Source organism: Hetaerina americana, unplaced genomic scaffold (assembly GCF_022747635.1).
Source record: "Hetaerina americana unplaced genomic scaffold, ioHetAmer1.1.p SCAF_4, whole genome shotgun sequence".
NCBI classification, from domain to species: domain Eukaryota; kingdom Metazoa; phylum Arthropoda; class Insecta; order Odonata; family Calopterygidae; genus Hetaerina; species Hetaerina americana.
The window spans coordinates 91,552,666-91,569,989 of NW_027286985.1; the positions used below are offsets into that span (position 1 = coordinate 91,552,666).

At 39.8% G+C, this 17,324-nt stretch overlaps 1 protein-coding gene across 1 annotated transcript in view; it reads right to left on the reverse strand.

Annotated features, from left to right (window-relative positions):
• Positions 1 to 17,324, reverse strand: part of mmd (disintegrin and metalloproteinase domain-containing protein mind-meld) — a 997,749-nt gene that overhangs the window by 931,515 nt on the left and 48,910 nt on the right. Inside the window, exon 2 of the mRNA XM_071590726.1 lies at positions 8,814 to 8,870. The gene's annotated coding sequence lies outside the window, so the exon portion shown is untranslated. The remainder of the gene's footprint in view (positions 1 to 8,813; positions 8,871 to 17,324) is intronic.

Here is a 17,324-nt window from a genome sequence, read left to right on the forward strand (position 1 = left end):
AGTGTTGGAGAGAGTTCCCGGAGGGGAAGGGCATATTGCAAAAACATTCAAGTAATAGCATGAGAGGGAAACACAAATCAAAACTGGCCTTTTGTGTATGCATTCTATTTCACTCATATTGATCCCAACTCTCACTGCAGCGCCAGAGGATGGCTTACTTAATGAAATTAAGAATACAAAGTAACTTTCCACTGTTCTTTATTAGCTTACAACCGGTTTCAACGCTCAAGCGTCATCATCAGATGGCTTACTTCCCCAAAGTTGCAAATGGATCAATGATAAATGTGTTTAAAAATAGTTTTGAGTGTTCGTATCCCATCGCAGCTTCCTTGTGTAAGCTAAGCAAGGCTGACCCGATTATTTGTTAGTTCGCTTTTTCTCACTATATTCTCGGATTTTCAAAACCACACCAGCATACATCGGATGTTTAGTCTATATAATAAGAAATATCACACATGGCCGCATGATCACTTTGTTCCTTAATTTTGTATTTTGACTTTCTCACACCGATTTGGGGGGTCATATCAACCTGGAATCCCAAAACTACTTCCTGCTCGTCAATGGATGTCTGAAGAGGCTAATTGAAACAGTTACGCAGGCACAAACGCACACAGGCGCTACTCGAGTCCACGACCTTTGGTTAAGCAAGGCTTACACTGACCGGCCGGAAATCGAGTATTCAAAATGTCACTTTATATTATTTTTAATTGATCAGACAATATTAAAAAAATATTGCGACTAATTTTTAAGTTCTCAATTTTTTTTATATTCATGAATTAGAGATTACACATTTTTGGTGAAAAATATTCGAAGTATATAGTATGAAATTCTTTACATCAAAAATAGTATGTTTCCATAGCTCCAGTCCTTTTTTGTCGAGCCAACCGTACTTATAACAATGCTGCACTTAACTTTTACTATTTTATTAGAATCATATAATTAATATTAATATAATATTTGAGCATAATTTTTAATCATTACTTAAATGATTCAAAATATTATTATCAAATATTGAAACTATTGTAATGCAAGAAAAATGGTAAAATGTCAAGGTACTACTCGTACGTCCTTGGAATGTTAATGAAGGAAAAATATAGGTGAGAAAACTTTATTGTACCCGACGCATTGAATTAGTTTTTCAAAACTCCAAGGAAATGTTCATATGTTATTATGGGTTTCAAACCTCAAGAATATCATTTCAAGCTTCTCTAATGAAGTCATAGAAACAAGATGCATTCGCGTACTAGCACGTTAGATACATAAATAAAGAGTCTACTCAATGGATGTTCTTGCCTACCGCAAAACGTGGAAGTTTCTTATCTTACATGTATCTTAAGCGAGCTTGAAAGTCCTGCTCGAAGGGAAAGGTTCTGAGATGTGATGTTTGGAAAACAAACTCGAGGGTACGTAAGCTGTAAGTACACAGCTATGAGAACGTGACTGCTTGGCCGACGAATAAACATCTGTCCGCATGGATGTTAAAAAAGAACGTCGTCGATGAATTCGGATATGTATAAGGAATAATCATGTACAAAAACTCATGACCAGATAGGTAAATAAATAAGAAAAGTTGCCTTATTATTGCAGTCAAAATGGACCACGCAAAATATAAAAGGTTAACGGGAAATACTAGGCTCTTCGTTGAAGGGCTAAGGTAGGGAACGGAAATCCGAGGAAAATTAAAGAATGGGGTAGTGCGGTGAAATCCTGGGTAAAGAGGGTGATACTTGATAGAAAAATAAAAAAGAGAATGGAGACATTACTGGTAACAAACGCCATAATATTATGCTGTATCCAACATTTCACGCTATCAGGATGGCCTCGTAAGCACACAATGATATTATATGTTTAGTTTTCCACGAAACACTATGGGAACGAAACATTTCTGGTAGGGACATCTAGAATGATTATAATAAAAAAATAAGAACCTCTTCAAAATAAAATAATGAGCACAACTCATCCTGGCAGGCGGACTGCAACGGAGGTTAATTCGGAGGTTTCTGAAAATAAATGAGGGCGCGGGAGGTGGTTGGGGAGTGAGTTGAGGTAAATCGAGGCTGTGAGTGAAAAGAGTGGGGAGAAAAGAGACACTTCGGGAATGGATGCGAGAGCAAGAGAGGAAGAAGGAGGAACATGGGTGAGCACAGGGAAACTGAGGAAATAGGAGGAGAGCGAGGGGGAAGGCAAACGGGAAGAGTCGAATGAGAGAGGAGAAAATTACTTTCGCCTTGCATGAAAAAAAAATGCCAAGAGAAGGAGTCGGACTAGCAAAGGGAGGAGAGATGGAGGAAATATCGGGTAGGTGAGAGAAGAAAGAGGAAAAAATCCTTTGATGAGACTCAAAGTGAGGGAGGGAGAGAGGGATGGGGGGGCGTTGAAACTGCAGGCGGGGAGGAGAGAAGAGAGAGAGGAAGTTCCCGAAAATAAAACTCTCTCTCCCTCGAGTTTGGAAAAAGTAAAAAAGGATGATGATGGTGATGAAAGGATGAGGGCGAGTTGGAAGGTCTCCTGTCGCGGATGTCGACGTGAAAGGAGGAAGTTCGGAAAGGGAGGAAAGGAAGGGGAAAGAAAGAGAAAGGAGCGGGTAGGCAAGAAGGCGTGGTGCTCTGAGGTAACGGAAAAAGAGATGGCGTCGGGGAAGAGGGTGAGGGATGGAAAAGTTGTGTCAAGGAACAGAAAGAGTTTTCGAGGAGGTGAGGTGGGAGGGAGGAGAACGCAAAGAAAACAGAGAAGGCAGTTGGAATGGGGAAAAAATGTAAACACGGCCAAGAACCAGACATGCAGGACGCTCATTTTAATTACAAAGCGAATCTCATGGCATCCCTGAAAAAAAAATCTTCCTCGACTATCTAAATAAAGTTTTTTTTATTACAAGCGAATATGGAATGTATACAAAGTAGGCACGGAGGCACGCCCACGGAGCAAAAACTACTTCTGGGAGTGCACGCAAAAAAATAAGTGTGCAGAGAGTCTCGGCTTGAAACAGATCGTCGATTCAAATTTCAAGTTACGAAACTGACATATTAGCATTCGTGTAAAATTGGGTCAGCCCTAAAAAGGATTCGCAAGAGGAAAACAAAAGCAACCGATATGGAAACTCATGTGATTTACAGTGATTTTGGATTCAGCCCACACCGATGTGCAGTCATTTACCAGCAGAAGTGTATTTTTCTACTCCCGAAATAAGAGTCATTTCGGAATTTGAAAGCTATGATCGAGTCCATAGAATTCGATGAGAGATAAATTGATTATTACAAAAAACTTCCACTCCATATAAACATTTAAAATACCATGGGGGAGTCATTCCATATCACGGCCAATAGACTAATTACTAAAGCTGCGACCCTCATAAACCATCAAGAATATCTCTAAGTCCCAGATATTTCGTTGTTTCCAAAAGTTTTATATACCTTAATAAATCGATTGAGCAGAATAAAAAAGGTAATTTAGAAAATAAAATTGAGTGAAAGACAAACAGATGCATATGAATGATAATGCGCAGTTCTATGAGAATAAACAAATAAAAATCGTTCAAGGAAATGTTAGTGAATACTACCTTGCCTATTTATGGCTGTAAATAAAAATTAAATATTCATCATGAAGAAAAATGCGCGAAAATCGCATTGACCTGAATTGAATTGGGAAAATGAGGCGAAAAAATTTGTTAAAAACATGCCATTCATTTAACATGATGTAAAAAGTAATGCAGCGCTAAGAGTAATCGTCAAATAATGAATAGAAATTAGTGAACATGTAAAACGTTTCAGAAGCTGAGACGGTTCTTAAAAAGATTTATATATATATATATATATATATATATATATATATATATATATATATATATATATATATATATATATATATATATATATATGGTCCAAATATTTCTTAATTGTACAAAATTCAAACATTATATTTTTTTCCCAGCTTTCTTACAAGAAACATAACTTAGTATTTCAATTTTGTATCAGTTTTACTTTACTTTGGTTTACCCATCACCTTGCTTACAAGCAAGAAAAAGGGGGATTTAAGTGTGTTACGTATAGAATAGTAAGTGTATCAATTTAAGTAATAGATGAATTCGAAATATGTGCATAAACATTACCCGAACTATAGAGGAACTGATGTTTGCGATCCACACGAACTACGTCGCAGTCCTATGCCAAATTATGAGTCAACAAATTTTGGCTTCGTTTCTCGAGAACAAAGTCCAAAAAATGAAAAGACTTAGTAATATATAGAAAATTTTACTGGTTAACGACACACATATTTGGTATCTTGGTATGAAATTCTTCAAAGCTATTCGGCAAAGAAGATATTCAGCGCACATTATGGCAGAAACTCTTCGTTTTACCTGATTCCACAACTAGCCTCCACACGTTTCGTGCGTTAATTAAATTAAAATAACGGGTTTAGTGTGATGAGAGATGATCTTAGTTCATAACAGCTAATGAGCCAGGGGAATTCACGCGATGGGTTAACATCTAAATTTTCAGTTTTCTAGGACAGACGAGTGCGTGTAACAAAGGTTGTTGGGACCCCAACTTTTATTGTGAACATCTGGATATCTACATCTACATCTAAATAATACCCCGCAAGCCGCCGCAAGGGCGTGTGTTTGGTATGAATTGTTCACGAAAGAAATGGAAAATTAGACGAATTCAGAGTTTGGAATGAAACAAAACGCGCAGAGATAAATGAAAAACCTTCTGAGAAAATCTGGGGAGGTGAAGGACTCACGTCAGAGGCCCGAGGGAGCTGTGGGAAGCAACGGAGGGGAGAGGAAGGCAACGTAAAGGAGCAGGGTTCAGTGCGTGGTAGCGGTTGGGGGGAAAGGGGAGAGTGGGAGAGAGAGGTGTGACGCAGGAGGCGGGAGTGAAAAACCTGGTGTTGACAGTTGAAGGTAGAGAAAACATCGATCAATGAGACCCGGGGAGAAAATTACTTTTCAACCGACGACCCACACCCTCGGGGTCCTCCCCCACCGCCCATTCGCCCCTCCTCCTCCTCTTTAACTCTCGAAACTCCCGAGACCTCTCCGCCCACTCCAGCGGTCCATACCTCTCCCAGGGCCCGGATCCCCCCGCCCATTCCCCCCTCCTCGACTTCCCCCCGCGTCCACCCGCTTCCGCGCCAAGAGACCACTCCCACCTCATCGCCCAAACAGCACACGTCAGCAGCCCACCTGAGCACACAGGACACCTCCCCCTAACCCCATCAATCCATTCCACCCTCCCTTACCACCCTCCCCTCCTAGCCATCCACACACACGTACACACAAAGACGTTCCTGCTCCCTCCGAGACAAATTCTGACTCCGATAAAAGTTTCGCGGGCTCGTGGGACGGGGTTGCTGCAGTCGCCTCGGGAGTCCATGGCCCTCAGCGAAGGGGGGATTCCTCCCAAGCGCTGGACGGCGATCAGGGATGAAGGTGAGGAAGTGGGAAGGTCAGATCCAATATAGCAGGGGCCGCGGATTGATCCCCAACCTTTCTACTCTCGCACTTCGATTGGGATGGCGCTGCATTTGCACCCGTCTTCCCTCTCCCGTCCTCCGGGAGGGTGTACTTCCTCGTCCGGAGAAACCATTTGCAAACCCATTTTGCAAATGCTCATAACTATTTTATGTGTCATTGAAGTCAAATATATGGTTTCAGTTATGAAACAATTTCCTGAGCTCAAGTTATTTACAACTGGGAAAGGTAAGGGTATAGAAAGTGCCATTCGATTTTCAAATAACACTCTCTCACTTTTGAATGATGGAAGGTATAAATTCAGTGCGTATTTTATCACTCATTAGGAGCTACTTCAATGTTAGTAAGCCTTTATGATGTAAAACTGTGTACATTCACTCGGTGAGTATTCGCACCTCCCCTAATACTCCCTCCTGGCGAAACTTTGTTGAATCATTAGTTCTCAAAAGTAACGTCAAGAGATGGCGGTGAGCTAAATTGGTACACATGCGTATCAGATAAATATGTGGTTCAGTACTAAAGAGACTGGGTTTCATTAGACGGGTTGTAGGAAAATGCAATGAAATAAAAGAGAGGTGTTACTTCGCCGTAGTTAGGCCACAATTAAAAAACGCGGCAAGTATATGTGATCCATGGGACCTAACCTTAATTATGTAATGAAATATGGTTCAGAGAAAATCCGCTAAGTTCGCACAAAGTTCCTTTGAGAAAGGATTAAGCGTGGTATGGTGGAGGAATTTGGTTGGGAACACCTTGGTTAATGTTGTTAGTAGGCAGTCAATAAGCTTTTATCAAGAAACAGGAAACTTAATCATCCTTACAACACCGAGAAAATTTTTATGGAAAAAAATCATATTGATAGTGCTAATTCTTCCCTCGTAAGGTACGTAATCGTTACAAATTCCCACGCATGAATTCAAATTATTAAGTTTAATACTAATTCAATGAATAAATCAAAATCGTTTGTACCAGGATGCACGTGTATATTTCTGAGTATTTATGGGGATGAGTGTTTTTGCACAAGGGCTTACATATATGTACGAGGGTCATCCGGAAAGTAGTACCCGTTCGTGCCGCATGAAGTGCTGACGACGCGAGTAGCCGCTGGACGAGGTCAGATAGCTTCAGTGGCTTGTCTGCCTTCTCTGAGCCAAGTTGCGTGACGCTAGCATTGCCTGTGTTGTTTCTGTGTTTGTTTACAATGTTTGAAAAAATTGAGAACGCCGCCAGTTGTGAAGTGAGGGCAGTGATTAAATTCCTCAATGCAAGAAACGTTCGCCCATGTGATATTCATCGCCAATTAAAGGAGGTGTATGGAGACAATGTAATGGACGAGTCGTCTGTTCGGCGGTGGTGTCGCAACTTCAACATGGGGAGGGGGAACACACACGACGATGAGCGTTCGGAGAGACCGTCTGTCATTACAGACCAACTGGTGAGCTCAGTTGACGAATTCGTGAGGAACGATCGGCGCGTCACAATTGATGACATCTGTGAGCATTTTCCCAATGTTTCTCGAACAATTGTTCATGAAATTGTTAAACACCATCTGCATTATGCAAAAATTTGTGCAAGATGGGTCCCTCGCGTATCTCAATGAGCTGGCGGCGAAGGACTATGCAGCAGGAATACAGAAACTTGTCACACGTTATGACAAATGCCTTAATTTGCTTGGAGATTATGTTGAGAAGTAGTTTAAAGTATCCTCTTTCAAATAAAATTTTTTATGTTTGTTAATATTTACTTTTGTGTCTTTATTTCACGAACGGGTACTACTTTCCGGATGACCCTCGTATATTCAAGTGAGTATATAAACTATAAATTCTGTATGTATGGTGCCCTAACATCCCCGGCCACAGGTCCTCTGACAAGCCTCGGAGGTATTGTGTAGATGCCGATGTACGAGTAAGTGATGATGTATGCTTAATATTTTGAAAACCTTTTTTAATGATTAACTTAATTCCAATTTCCCATTAAAATATACGCCCACGCATCTACCAAAGATTATAAAATATTTATCATTTTAACATAGGTTTTCATAAATAGTGCCTCTGTGGTCAATCTTTTGTTGGGGAAATAGGATATTACGAAAAAAATATTGCTTAACCCACATTTATTTAAGAACAAATTATTGCAAAAATCTTTTAATATGGTGAAAAACATTTTCATAAAGTAAATACAAATAAAAAGTAAAAAAACGCACATTCAATTATACCAGGTCCGTACAGTAAGTATTGTGACTGGTACGCTGTTGCTTCAACAGAGCGATGAATGGGGGTCCGACCGGTCGGCTCGGTGGAGCGGTTCCCCACCACTCAGGCGCACTTTATTTCAGTCACCTCCGGGCATGCGTTGAGACAGGAGGTGGATTTTTGTGACGTGTGATTGTTTGTGGTGTCGTCACGCCAGCATGGAGCGCACCGTTGAGCAACGCTACGATGTGAAGTTTTGCGTAAAACTCAAGAAATCTGCGTCGAAGACGCTTGAACTGATTAAACAGGCTTATGGAAATGATGCCTTAAGCCGCACAAGAGTTTTTGAGTGGCACAAAATGTTTAAGGAAGGCCTGGAGCTCGTCGACGACGAGCACCGCGTCGGACGCCCGACGACCGCTCGAACCGATGCTCAGGTGGCCAAAGTGAAAAACGTTTTGGACTCTTACAGGCGTTTAACCATCGCTCTTATCAGTGAGGATACCGGCCTTTCAGTCGGAACCGTCCACACGATTGTAACAGAGGATCTTGCTATGAAAAAAATGTGCGCGAAGCTGGTGCCGAAAGTCTTGAGCGAGGGACAAAAACTGTCGCGGGTAAAAATTTTACAAGAAATTTTGGACAGCGTCCACGAATATTTAGAATTTATCGACACCTTTATTACCAGTAAAGAAGAGCTCAAAAGAAGGCTCAAAAGGATAGCGGTTCGACCTCATCGAGGCGGTAAAAATGGCGACGACAAAGCCTCTCAAAAGTATTACGGAAACCGGCTTTCAGCGAGCTTTTGACGAGTGGCAGACGCGCCGAACTAAGTATATCGATCCAGGTGGAATGTATTTTGAAGATTATTAAGTAATTGTAATGATGACTGCAATAAATTTTGATTTTAGGAAACACTCCCGATACTTACTGTACGGACCCTGAATAATTATGAAATATTACGTGCTTCTCTCGTGAATTAAGCAAAGGGACGATGGTCGTAATAGCATTTAAAATAGACATAAAAAGACATATGGTACTAGACATTAATGAGAATCATTATGATAATTCCCCTGTTAAAACCATACGTAAAATTAAAATATCTGTTACAAATTATACTTCTGGAGAAAGAGAAAATTATTGCATACCCTGCTGAAGCTTGGTCACGACATTACTGCACATTTGCGGAGTGGAACGTCTCTTACCTGTAAAGAGAGTAATAGTTCGTTAGTAATTTAATCTGAAATGAATGAAGAAATTAAACTAGAGGAATCGGAGTAATTGAATTGCACTGAAAATTCATTGTAGGTTGGTTTGGAATTTTGAATTATGCAAGTAATAATAAAAGATACACCGATGCTGCAATTAAAAATCTGCCTCGTAATAATTATCTTAAATTGTATCGAATCCTTAACTCCGACACCGTTATACTAACACCCGGAATTATGAATCGGATTATAGCGTGTGCTTACATTTCTCAAGCTCTACAATCCTCCCGAGTCGTATTTGCATAATTAATACGATCTTTACCTCCCTTTTCCAGATGGTATTAATGTAAATAAAGTCCTTTCCCCTCTCAACGGCATGTGACCCATGTAATACTGTAAAGTGTGAGTCTATTTATTCCCCAAACAGCTCCTTCCCTCACTACCACAAGAAAATACTGAGAAAAATAATACTATAACTTTTCACTGGGCTTATTTTGTGCCTTTCCAAATGGAAAAGAAATTCATTCTTAAAATTACGGACACAAAACATAGAAAACATGCCCAATATTTCCAGGCTTTATTTGATTTCTTTTGGGTCAAAATATGTACCTCGTGCCCACTAGAGGACTACAGTTTCTTCCCCGAATTGAGACTAACCTAACAACGTTGTTAACGTTTGCTGCCTACCGCCAGATATTTCTCGCAGAAAGCAGGAGATTCGCGACAATTCGAATCGGGGAACGGACAAAAAATAACAGTGGCCCTGGCAGCATTGGGGAAGGATTTGTGTGCGTGCTGGAAGATGGAGGAAGTACGGGCGTGGGAGAAGAGAGTGGATTCCTTGAAGGGGGGCGAGAGAGGCTGGGGGTGGACGTAGGACGATTCCACAGCAACACTTAAACCATTGAAAGGGCGTTTGGTGAGGGGGCGTTAGGGCCACAGATTAACGTGCAGAATTATTTGTGAATCACAGTGGTACTCTGATGAAGAGAGTTTCAATATAACTATTGCGGATTATAGGTAAATACATTTGCGTGGGAGGAATTCTTCCAAACTCAGGGTAAGCACAAAAACCTTTTCCTGATCATTTAATACCGTGCCTTCCTTTGATTCATAATATGCTACTAAAACAATAAAAAATGGCTTAAGTCGGCCGAAGATACAATACTTAATGTATCAAATAAACCAGAAATGTACTTTTCACTAAGGAGAAGACTTTCTGGGAATTGAAACACACAGAAACAACTGTGAAAACTTCCTCAAACGTTGAATGCGTGTGTTTTAGTGCTTGGCCCTCCTGAAAAAGTAGTTGAGGGAACATGAACAAGGATGGACTAAGGAAACACCGCAGTAGCACAAAACTTGAAGGGAATAAAAAAGAGTTAGGGTTCAGAAGACAGCGATAAATAATGGAGGGGGCAAAGGGAAGGAGGACGAGGGGAGGGGGGAGATTCCCGGGTGTGTGAAGTGGGGGGAGGAGTGAAAGCAGCGCCGTCAAGTTAGTGAGGACGGGACAAAGGACGAGGAATGAGGGTCAAAAATGACTGGCCTTCCGAAGATGACCAATCCCATTTTATCTTTGGACGGGGTCTGGATTTTTTTACTTTTCCCTGCGGCTTTCCACATACAAGAGCCAACGACCTAATTATAAAGTCACGGAGTCGTCTGTCACAACGCCGACTCAGCAGAATGTATAGAATAAGGTTCTATTGCTCATAATGAAATATAATGGATTCCACAAAATGTATGCAATATGGTGGAAAATAATCAATCAGAGCATCGTTATTCGTTGCGGCCCATTGAATTAAATTGACCTTGTCTCTCTAGATCCGAGCACCAAACCCACGGGGTCAAGTTGAGGTACACAAGGGGTGAAGATAATAAAAGTGGACTGATAAAACAGCGTTCAATCATCAAAATGGCAGAGGACTTGATCCTCCCATTGAAGACATAATAAACATACTATGCCGAGGCACAGTTTCCCAAAGATATATTGTTTACAAATGCGCTGAAGCTTGTGTGAATCTTCACAAACGAATACTACCTTGAACAAAAAGTTCCCGGAATAACCACCGTGTGGCGCTCCCATCGTTCCGATTTGAGTTCTGTTTTTTTTGTTAAATTGGTACATCTGTTGTTGATATTCCCTTTAAATCTTAGTGTCATAACTTGACATTTGCAAAAGTTGCGTAGCCAAGAGTACATCTATCTCTGTGTGTGTTGGCGATTTTTTACAATTGCAGAAATGGATTTAAATTTGCAACAACGAACTTGTATTAAATTTTGCGTAAAAAACGGATTTAGTGGCGCACGGACGTTGGAAATGTTGGAAAAGTGTTTCGGCAACGATTCTCTAAAAAAAAACGGTCGTTTACCAGTGGCACGAGCGGTTCAGAAGTGGTCGTGAGTCAATCGAAGATGATGAACGCAGTGGCAGACCATCGACATCGAAACTCGGTGAAAAAATTGATAAAGTAAAAGAAATGTTGGTCAATAACCGCAAATTAACCATCAGAGAAATAGCGGAGGACTTGAACATTGCCTATGGATCCGCCCAAGACATTGTGGTTAATGATTTGGGTTTCCGTCGTGTAGCAGCAAAGTTGGTGCCAAAAGACCTCAATTTCATGCAAAAAAGAGACCGTGTTGACGTCGCAAAAGACATGATTTGCGAGGCTGAATCCGATCCCACATTCATCAAAAGGATCATTACTGGAGACGAGACGTGGGTTTATGAGTACGACACGCAATCCAGACATCAGGCAAGTGAATGGCGTTCACCAAATGAGCCGAGACCAAAAAAACCACGTCGTTTTCAGTCAAAAAAGAAGGCAATGCTGACGGTTTTCATGGATTACAACGGTGTAGTGCATCATGAATTTTTGCCAGAAGGCCAGACAGTAAACAAAGAGTATTATTTGGGCGTTATGAGACGTTTGCGTGAAGCAATTCGCCGAAAGAGACCAGAAATGTGGGCAGAAAACTCGTGGATTTTGCACCATGATAACGCACCGTCGCACAGTGCTATCATTATTCGTAATTTTTTGCCGAAAAATGCAACAAATACCATCCAACAGCCACCGAATTCACCTGATTTGGCTCCCTGTGACTTCTTTCTGTTCAATCCGGTTAAAAAACCATTACGGGGAACGCGTTTTAGCAGCCGAGAGGAAGTAATGGAAAAATCGCAGGAAGCACTGATGGACATACCGAAAACCGACCGTAACTTTTGCAAATGTCAAGTTATGACACTAAGATTTAAAGGGAATATCAACAACAGATGTACCAATTTAACAAAAAAAAAACAGAACTCAAATCGGAACGATGGGAGCGCCACACGGTGGTTATTCCGGGAACTTTTTGATCAAGGTAGTATTCATAAATAAAAACTTAAAACTCTTTAATTGGAATAAAATGAAAATTGATTTTCTTAAGTATCTCTTTTGTGTTGGAGAATTTTGATTTCGATAACAATTTACCAGATAGCTTCGTAGTCACGGAATACGTATTCCTTTGGGAAATATTATTGATGGCCGGGTTTTTGAGCAAGGTGATTGTCCGCAACTTCCACGAAAAATAGTTGTAGCAGCAAAACACAATCACACACAAAGTGATACTGGGCGAACGGAGAGCATCGAACGGCTAACTGTAGAGAAATGGAGGGCAACGTCTCGGCTTGCGAGACAAAACGAACGCGAGGCAAAGATTTGACGGGGAGGGGCTAATTGGTAAGAGTGTATCGTTAGGGAATTCACCCCAGACAAAAATACAGATAAATGGGCATAAGACAAGGAGAAGATAGTGAAGGAAGAGAAAGTAGGAGAAATAATTAGAACAAAATTCGAAGAATGCGCCGGAGTAGTTAAAGGGTGGAAGAGAGAAATGGCAATCTTTGGAAAATGGTTAGAGGGGGTGTGATAAAACAATTTCTCCAAAATTTGTGCTTACCTTACTATATTATTGAGAGAGTTAGAGAGCTTTGAGTAAAGCCGTATAATGTAGATCAAAGACAAAATATTTTGTGTGCATAAAGGCTTGTAAGATGCGTAAAAAATATTTCATGTGAACATTTGGAGACGAATTGAAATATTTGAATATAGAGAAACTTTAAGATAAGCGTCAAGACATACATTTTTTTAAAGGCAGAAAATGGCAAACTTGTAACAGATAGCGTAAACAAGTCCAATATCTTTATTCTGTTTTCTTAACCTTTTCACCAAATTATTAGTGCATATAACGAAACCTCCACAGAGCAGGAGATTCCATGAGTCACCCTATTCCCCAAGGAACGAACGCAAACATAACTCTGACATATAAAAACAAGTCTCGCAAGAATTAAAATTTTAGTTGAGATTCAGAGGAAATCCGCCAAGCTTCATAAAAATCGCTTTGAGAAACAAGTAAGCGGCATGGGCGTGGTGGAGGAATCAGAGTAGGATTCCCACTTAGGAATCAACCTCTTGATTCTCCAAGAGAGAAGCCAAGAGTTAGACTTTTAGAAAGGTACAGGACATCTGATTTTTCTTGCAGCAAAGAGGCCACAGCCATAGCGCCATATTATACTGGTAGATCCGACCACTGGGAGTAAATAAAAGAGGTATACTATGCGCCATTCAAGTACTCGTTTCTCCCTCGCAGAATACGCCCACCATTAAAAAGGAAAAGGTGTGTCTTTTGGAATTGAAGCCCTGCATCTTTTGCTATGTCGATTACGGAGATTTTTATAATGTAACCTTTGGTGCCCGAAAGATTATATGCGTGTTATGACATAACTGAAAATATACCATAAGTTTACATATGTCGAAATCATCCATATCCCATGCATCCCACTGCACCATTCGACTCGTTCAGGGGCACCTCTTCAGACATTTGCCTGAACCCAAAAAAATTACGAGCACTCATCTTTTCAGCCTAGATTAAATCCCCGTCCACCACTCCCAAGCCATTTTCTCATGACTAGTGACTCTCTCTGCCTTCACACCTCGCTTCCTCTTACTCATTCCTCCATCAACTACCTCACTAAGCAATCCTGCCTATCCTTCCGCCTCGCCCACGCTTAACACAACCTCGCCTCCTCCTACCACGCCAAAGCACGCCTATGGCCGCTGTTAAACACACACACCCATCCATTCCCACCCCTCCCTGCCTTTCCCCAAAGCTCTCCCTCCCTTCTGCCCCCTCATACGTACTCACAATATACACACACTATTTTGTTTGACAAGGAAAACGACGGCTTGTAAATTCGCCGCTTTGAAATGATGTGTGCTCTTCGATCACGGGCGCATTTACAGTTGTTTGCCTCTTTCCGACTTCCTTTCAACTGCCAATTATGTACGAGTGTCCCCACCTCGTATCACCCTCTTGCCCCACGAGGCGTCACTCCGTCCTTCACTCACATCATGCCGTTCTTATTTCTCTTCTCTCATCCTCGAAAGCTCCTTCCCTCACTCCTCTGGAAGCATAGGTGTTATGTGTGTGTGTGTGTGTGTGTGTATATATATATATATATATATATATATTTATATATATATTATTTTTTTCAGGTACCAGATCTTCCTGGAAAACCATTACCGGCACAGGGATAGGAACTGGCCTCCCTACCCTGATGTGTGAAATTCATACATCAGAGTAGGAGGATAAGCCAGTGTCGGGCTTATTACTGGGTGATATCTATCATCACCTGCCGACCTAAGGGTTGATTACTGTGTTTATGGTTTTATGTATATATATATATATATATATATATATATATAGTTCTTATATATATATAGTTATATATGTATACTTATATATATACTATATATATATATATATATATATATATATATATATACTATATATATATATATATATATATATATATAGTACATACAAACGTTATATATATATATATAGTACATACAAACATTATATATATGTATACACATACACATATACATATATATATATATGTATATATATATTTATGTATATATATATGCATGTGTGTATGCATGCATACTTAATGTACACATAGGAAAACTAGATGAAAAATGTATATAATGAAAATATGTGATAATGAAAGCACTCACTTAAGATTTTTATATTTCTGTGGTTCCAGTCACCTTCATTAGAGTACGAGGAGTAGCCGAGGGTAAGATAAAGAGAAGAGGGAATATTTGGGGCGGAGTGTTAAACAGAGAAGCATACATAATGGGCGATTGATTGTTGAAATAACAGAAGAGGAAGGTGTTAGCTAATTGGAAAGGTTTAATCCGTGATATTCGGAGGATTTATATAGCCAGATGCAAGATAATTTTAGGGTTTTTAATTGGACTTGTGTGGCTTTCGACGGGAAGAAGGACTTATCATATATATTGTAACAATGATCAAAATGTTTTCCACGGGTTTGTTTCGAGTTGGGGAACAGGGAGAAAGGCAGGTTAGGATAATGGGTTTCAGGATGCTCCGTGATTGTTAATTATAATATTGAGGACCGTTGTGCATTTTTGGCGGTTTTCGAGATACAAAAAACTAATTTCCAAATAAAAGATGTAATTTCTTTACATATTTACTAGAAGTGCTTCTCATCCAATTCCGCCTATTTGTACTTTCATTACTCTCGTTTTTTCTTCGTTTAAGGCTAGTACTACCTCTAAGGCTAGTACTAGAACTAGTCTTCCCATCCTCCCAAATCTTTCCCAAATATTCTTTTGATTAAATTCCCAATAAATGAAATGTTCCACACTTTCTAGTTTCTGGCCTCGAAACTCAATATTTACCTTAGACTTTCTTTGCGTTGGGATACTCATTAACTATATTTTCTTATGATCAATTCACATCTCATATTTGTCCCAGGGATTTGACAATGAGCAAAGTAATACTTTGAACCAAGTGTCTGAATGATTAACTAACGCTTGATTATCCACAACTCTTGGTTGAAGATTATTCCTTTTACTTTAATTTCTCTTTATACGCTTGTATTGAACAAAACAGGTGATAATGGACACCCTTCTCTTAACTTCCTTCCCAGCACTGCCCATTTTGACCCTTTACTCGGCTTCTTCAAACATGAAGTCTAAATTGTGTAATCCAGCCACTTTTTTTTTTACTGGGAGGGTATCAACACTGATCTAAAAAGTCTTCCGGATACTTTCCTCCCTCATAAATAATTGGAATGGACCCATTGAAAGTCTTCTTTCATCGTTTTCCTAAATTTTTAAGTAGTTCTTAAGGAATAATAATTATTCCCTAAGCTTCCCTCGATTTCATTTCCTTTAATGCTTATTATATTGTGCGGTAAACTATTTCTTGTTATTAAGCATCATTACCAATATCACATGTACTTTTGATTGCCCAACTAATTGAACTGTCAGCATTACTCTACTTATTTCCTCAATACATTATTTCCCTCTTGCTGTAGCCTCTTTCTTTCCATTAATACACTATCTGCTTTATCCATAAGAGTGTAAGGAGAATCTCCCTTCTATAAATCCTGACGGTTTCTCTTGTAAATTGGCTCTGTTTCGTATGGTCTCAGGAAACTTTTCAAATCTTTTAGCCGCTCTCTCCACCACGTTTCCCCTGCCATATTAACTTCTGGTCTTATGGAGGTGTTTAGCTCTTTGCGATTTTTTCTCTCTAATTCTTAGTTCACATACTCCACTTCCTTATCTCACTTATTTTCCTTTCCACATCTTCTATAATCCATAGGTTCCTAAACTTTTCTTTATTTACCGTTCCTATTACTTTGATCACCGTTTTCTACAACTATTGTTGGAAGTATTTCTTTCCATCTTCTGGTAAATATACCCTTTTACCCTCTTCTACCCATCCCCAAGGGTTGAAGTCAATTGGCTAATGGTATTCCTTTAATCTTCATTCAATTAATATCTTTTACTTTCTCATTCATGTAACCTTAACATCAAATATCAAATTGAGATCCAAATCTGATGGTAACTATGCAGCTCGATTAGGCAGTTCCTCCGTTTATAGATATTGATAAAATAATCTTACCGATATATTCCTCCATATCTCGCCATTTTCTGCGTGTAACTACGTCAACTGTGACGTTATAACCTGCTGTTAGTTTTCATTTAACTACTTCTCCGGAAAACAGTAAAGTTTTCTCACCGCAGTCAATAACTCCTCTTAACTGTACTATCTTATCACCCTCTGCTAAACCCCGCATTCCTATGCTCAATTTCTATAATGCGATTTCAAAAAGTCCTTTTCAGCCAAATATGTAGCAACTCCCGCGATCTCACTACAATGCTGCTTACTTATTCTGGGAGGAATCTTTTTGTAGATACTGTGGAGCAGTTATCAAAGGATCGCCCGTGGGAAGCCGTATCTTTAGGAATGTGGTGATTAAGTTACAGAGCGGGAGATCAATTGGAGTAAATTCTATTTCTGTTATGAAAGGAATGTCAATGTAAAAATTCACATGGCAGAAATATAAAGATTAAACCG